Source organism: Oncorhynchus keta, chromosome 34 (genome assembly GCF_023373465.1).
Source record: "Oncorhynchus keta strain PuntledgeMale-10-30-2019 chromosome 34, Oket_V2, whole genome shotgun sequence".
Taxonomy (NCBI): domain Eukaryota; kingdom Metazoa; phylum Chordata; class Actinopteri; order Salmoniformes; family Salmonidae; genus Oncorhynchus; species Oncorhynchus keta.
In genome coordinates this window covers 15,402,105-15,408,458 of record NC_068454.1, presented here as the reverse complement: position 1 = coordinate 15,408,458, position 6,354 = coordinate 15,402,105, and the positions used below count along the sequence as shown (strand labels likewise).

At 43.1% G+C, this 6,354-nt stretch overlaps 1 protein-coding gene across 1 annotated transcript in view; it reads right to left on the bottom strand.

Moving 5' to 3' along the window:
- Positions 1-6,054, bottom strand: part of LOC118366770 (collagen alpha-1(VIII) chain) — a 30,220-nt gene extending 24,166 nt beyond the window's left edge. The window contains exon 1 of the mRNA XM_035749425.1: positions 5,955-6,054. The gene's annotated coding sequence lies outside the window, so the exon portion shown is untranslated. The remainder of the gene's footprint in view (positions 1-5,954) is intronic.
- Between the last annotated feature and the right edge of the window lie 300 nt (positions 6,055-6,354).

Here is a 6,354-nt window from a genome sequence, read left to right as displayed (position 1 = left end):
TAAAGTATACATCTCACACACATATGGGCTTAAAAAGACACCTGTACCATGTCTGATAGAGTTGAAATGTATTACATTTTCAGTTTGTATCACAATATTACACTTTATATACACTCCAGAAGACTGAAATATAACCAAATTGTTTGACATCGAAACACCAGATTTTTAGTTTTTTTGTAAATAACGTTGGTTAATTATGAAATTATGAAAATGATTAAGAACATTCCAGCCATGATGCCACTACAGGGTGATTTGGTCTTTTGACTGCAGGAAAGGGCTACCAGGGTTGTTCAGGGTTGCATCAGTTACACAAGTCAGAATGGCTTGGCTGTTTACTACTGGGATGCTTTTATTTCTGTAAACATTGACATCGTCACTCTCTCTTCCACGTAAGATGTGTTTCCGTTGTTTAAAAAGGATAAAACAATCTGTAACAATGACGCAGTACCGTCTGACATGCACAAGCTGTGTTTTACAAAGAATGCAAAAAGTCTAAGCTATTGCAATATGCACGTTGTTAGTGTATAGCCAAAACATGCATGATCTAATTGTTTGCAATGCCAACAGCTGTAAAAACCGAAGAAGTGACCTATGGGGAAAGAAGAGTGGGAGAAGGAGAAGAAGAGGGAGGAGAGGGAGGAGAATAAGAGAGAGGAGAGGGAGGAGAAGAAGAGAGAGGAGGGGGAGGAGAAGAAGAGAGAGGAGAGGGAGGAGAAGAAGAGAGAGGAGAGGGAGGAGAAGAAGAGAGAGGAGGGGGAGGAGAAGAAGAGAGAGGAGAGGGAGGAGAAGAAGAGAGAGGAGGAGGAAGAGAAGAAGAGAGAGGAGAGGGAGGAGAAGAAGAGAGAGGAGGGGGAGAAGAAGAGAGAGGAGGGGGAGGATAAGAAGAGAGAGGAGGGGGAGGATAAGAAGAGAGAGGAGAGGGAGGAGAAGAAGAGAGAGGAGAGGGAGGAGAAGAAGAGAGAGGAGATGGAGGAGAAGAAGAGAGAGGAGGGGGAGGAGAAGAAGAGAGAGGAGAGGGAGGAGAAGAAGAGAGAGGAGAGGGAGGAGAAGAAGAGAGAGGAGAGGGAGGAGAAGAATAGAGAGGAGGGGGAGGAGAAGAAGAGAGAGGAGAGGGAGGAGAAGAATAGAGAGGAGGGGGAGGAGAAGAAGAGAGAGGAGAGGGGAGGGAGGAGAAGAAGAGAGAGGAGGGGGAGGAGGGGGAGGAGAAGAAGAGAGAGGATGAGGAGGAGAAGAAGAGAGAGGAGGGGGAAGTGTGTAAATGTGTGTGTGTGTGTGTGTGTGTGTGTGTGTGTGTGTGTGTGTGTGTGTGTGTGTGTGTGTGTGTGTGTGTGTGTGTGTGTGTGTGTGTGTGTGTGTGTGTGTGTGTGTGTGTGTGTGCCAAGTACAAAGCTGAGCACTATAAACACACTCCATCCAAACATCTTTCTTCCTCCAGAAAGAGACAGAAATATCTCAATCTACTCCTCCTCCTCCTCCTCCTCCTCTACCTTACCTTTAGACACATCTGTATGTTCTCCTCCCTCCTTCTTTTTTTGTCTTCCTCCACAGATATCTTTGTCTTCCCTGTCTCCTATTCTTCCTCTCTATCTAAATGAGCAAATACGTCTATTTCCCTCTTTTTTCCTTGGAGAGAGGGGCAGAGGAGGGAGAGGGGAAGAAGAGAGAGCAGCAGAGAGAGGGTGAGAGGGAAAAAAGAGGAAGAGAGGCAGGCTGGTGTGGGAGGAGAGGATGTGAGAGGAGGAAATGAGAGGAGCGAAGAGTAATGAAAGGGAGACGTACGCACAGAGACGTATGTGTAGAGTATAGGTATGAGTACAGTATGAGTACAGGTATGAGTACAGTATGCGTACAGTATGAGTATAGGTATGAGTACAGGTATGAGTACAGTATGAGTACAGTATGAGTGCAGGTATGAGTGCAGGTATGAGTACAGTATGAGTGCAGGTATGAGTACAGTATGAGTGCAGGTATGAGTACAGTATGAGTACAGGTATGAGTACAGTATGAGTGCAGGTATGAGTACAGTATGAGTACAGGTATGAGTACAGTATGAGTACAGTATGAGTACAGTATGAGTACAGTATGAGTATAGGTATGAGTACAGTATGAGTACAGTATGAGTACAGGTATGAGTACAGTATGAGTATAGGTATGAGTACAGTATGAGTACAGTATGAGTACAGGTATGAGTACAGTATGAGTATAGGTATGAGTACAGTATGAGTACAGTATGAGTACAGTATGAGTACAGGTATGAGTACAGTATGAGTATAGGTATGAGTACAGTATGAGTACAGGTATGAGTACAGTATGAGTATAGGTATGAGTACAGTATGAGTACAGTATGAGTACAGGTATGAGTACAGGAATGAGGCACGCAGAATTGATCCCTGTACAGGCCTTTACTCTGACAACACTGTTGGATCCTACTGGATGTTAAAAACACTAACTGGTGAACGACTGTCAAAGCCTACTGAGCATGTCCAAAAAAACACTGGGCCTTCCGATTCCACTCCCCACCACACACACACACACACACACACACACACACACTGGCCCCGTTAGACACAGCTGTGCTGCTAAGCAACCAAACTGTTTACAGATTCTCTCACTCCCTTTGTCAGTCTCTCGCTCTCACATTCTCATCTGAATGCAGTGAATTCCTTCAGTTTAAAATCTCTTAACACTAAATTAGAGGTGTATGGTCACACAAACATGCCCTTTATCTACCACACACACACATGCACACGCATACCCACACACACACACACACAGAGACACACACACACGATCTGATCTGCAGTGTCGGAGGGGTCATCATCATCTTAGAACACTCTTTGACCTTTCTGTTCTTAGTCGGCCTTCCTGACCCTGTATCTCCTGTGTCCACTTGAAGGGAGGGGGTACACATAATGTGTTTTTAGTTGATTTGTTCAACTATAGGTGGGTATATACCTGTGCACAGCGAGGTGTCCCACTGGGAAAGAACTGGTTGAATCAGCGTTGTTTACACATCATTTCAACCCAAAAAATCTACGTGTCGACATTGAATCAACGTGGAAAACTGATTGGATTTGCGCATCTAATGACATGGTGACTTGTTGTTGCCTCACAGAATAAGAGCATAACTGGACATTCACTTTTAATGACAGAGCAATGGACCGATAAGCTTTCCAGTGAGAGAACACCACCAATGAGCTGTCATTTTCCCAGGGAGAAATAACTCTTGTCAGCCAGTGACAGTGTTTGACCTGCGCTCTTTTCACACCAAACTGCTGCTCCTGCCCCCATCACACAGACCTGACAGTTTGGCCTCATCTCTCTGCCATGCACACATAGACATGTACGTTCACTCACACACACACATGCACACACACATTCTCCTGCATACACACACACACACACACACACACACACACACACACACACACACACACACACACACACACACACACACACACACACACACACACACACACACACACACACACACACACACACACACACACACACACACGCCTGCCACACAAGCAATCTTTCACAGATACCCACATTCCATTTCCTGGGGATGGCAACTTTTAGCAGAAGAAGAGAATCGAGCAAACCCAGAAGGGGCACTGTCACGACATACACCAACTACCCTCTGCCCAGGCTTCCTCTGGCTCACACTCTGTCCACCAATAATACTATGATCTACTTCACTGTTCATCGCTTTGGTAGCATCCTCTGCCAGTATGAGTGTGAGCCGGGGGAAGCCTGGGCAGAGGGTAGTTGGTGTATGTCGTGACAGTGCCCCCTTCTGGGTTTGCTCGATTCTCTTCTTCTGCTAAAAGTATACATATACTGTATGACAACAAAGCATATTTGACTTGAATGTAAAATGCATCACAGAAGTCTCAGTGACCTCTGCATGTGAAGCAGCCACAGTAAACACAGACAACACTTAATGGTACTGAAGCTTTACACGGAAAACTAACCCTAATTGTTCAAACAGTCTTGCTGCTTGATTCCCATTTATTCCAAACTGCCAAGATACCCAATAACATCCAAGAACAACTCAATTTGAAGTGAACCAGTTTATTGGTGCTACCCCAAAAATATTTAGTTTCATTGAAATCCAAAGGAAGACTTGGATTTTACTGGACTATTTAAAGTGCCTTTAGAAATGATTCACATCCCTTGACTTTCTCCACATTTTGTTGTGCTAAAAACAGTTATTACATTTAGATTTTGTGTCACTGACCCACACACAATACCAAAGTGGAACGATGTTATTAGAAATGTTTACTAATTCATAAAAAATGAAAAGCTGAAATGTCTTGAGTCAATAAGTAAGTATTCAATCCCTTTGTCACAGCAAGCTTACGTAAGTTCAGGAGTAAAAATGGGCTTAATAAGTTGCACGGACATAGTTTTTGAATGACTACCCCATCTCTGTACCTCACACATACAACCATCTGTAACGTCTCTCAGTCGAGCGGTACATTTTAAACACAGATTCAACCACAAAGACCAAGGAGAGTTTCCAATGTCTCACAAAGAAGGGATCCTATTGGTAGATGGGTAAAAAAAGCAGATATTCAATATCCCTTTGAACATGGTGAAGTTATTAATTACACTTTGAATGGAGTAGCAATGCACCCAGTCACAACAAAGATACAGGCGTCCTTCCTAACTCAGTTGCTGGAGGGGAAGGAAACCGTTCAGGGATTTCACCAGGAGGCCAATGGTGACTTTAAAACAGTTACAGAGTTTAATTAATGGCAGCGATAGGAGAAAACTTAGGATGGATCAACAACATTGTAGTTACTCCACAATACTAACCTAAATGACAGAGTGAAGAAAAGGAAGCTTGTACAGAATAAAAGGAAAGGAATTTACTTAATATCCTGAATACAATGTTTTCAAGCATGGTGGTGGCTGCATCATGTTAAGGGTATGCTTGTCATCAGCAAGGACTAGGTCGTTATTTAGGATAAAAAGTAACGGAATAGAGCTAGGCACAGGCAAAATTCTAGAGAAAAACCTGGTTCACTCTGCTTTCCAACACTCACTGGGAGATACATTCTCCATTCAACAGGATAATAACCTAAAACACAAGGCCAAAGATAAACTGGAGTAGCTTACCAAGATGACATTGAATGTTCCTGAGTGGCCAAGATACAGTTTTGATTTAAATCAGCTTGGAAATCTATGACAAGACTTGAACATATCTCTCTAGCGATGATCAACAACCAACTTGACAGAGCTCGAAGAGTTCAAACATTATAATTAAGTGCAAATATTGTACAATCTAGGTCTGCAAAGCTCTTAGATTTACCCAGAAAGACTCACAGCTGTAATCACTACCACTGGTGATTTTAACATGCATTGACTCAAGGATACTTATGTAAATTAGATATTTATGTATTTAATTTTGTATACATGTTCTAAAAACATGTTTTCATGTTGTTATTATGGGGTATTGTGTGTATATATGTGAGAAAAATGTTATCCATTTTGAATTGAGGCTGTAACAGAACAAAATGTGGAATAAGTCAAGGGTATTAATCAGTTCAGAAGGCACTGTACAATCAGTCCTGTGTAAAACCAGTCCTGATATGAAAAACTCACTGAGAAAATATTATGGATATCATCACAGAGCATCAAAAAACAACGACAAGAACACCACTCTATACAAAGACTTGTCTACAACTCTGGTTCTGATCATTCCAAAATACACTCAAAGGCAATCAACCTGTCAACTGTTCCTAAATGACCAGTGCTGATTGAACAAATACAAACACATTGCATATACAGACACATAAACCAAGTGCCAAGATGTCAACCTGAATTTAACTATATGTTTTTTGTTTTACATGCATCTGAAAAAGCTTCATTTATTACAGCATTCACCCTTGTAATCTGACTTTATGAAAAAGATGCTAAGGCTGGAGAATTGGAAGGTTCCTTACCTTTCTCTGTGAGTGGCCGTTTAAAGGGGGAATAATCACTGCAGTCAGACAGATGGAGAGACAGACAGATGGATGTACTGAGACAACCCTGGGTTATGAGCACCGAACAGCATCACGGCATGGACCTGTCTTATATCTACTACTGGGAGGAGTCAGGGGAAGAAGAGTGCAGAGAGAGAGAGCGAGAGAGGGGGGAGGGCAAGAGAGGGAGGGGGCAAGAGAGGGGGGGGGAAGAGAGAGAGAGGGGGAGAGGGCACGAGAGAGAGTGAGAGGGCAAGAGACAGAGAGAGGGAGGAGGGATGGAAATAGAATGAGAGGGGGAACGGGCAAGAGAGAGAGAATGGGGAAAGAGAGTAGAGAGAAAGAGGGGTGAAAGAAAGTGAGAAAAGGGTGGAAGAGT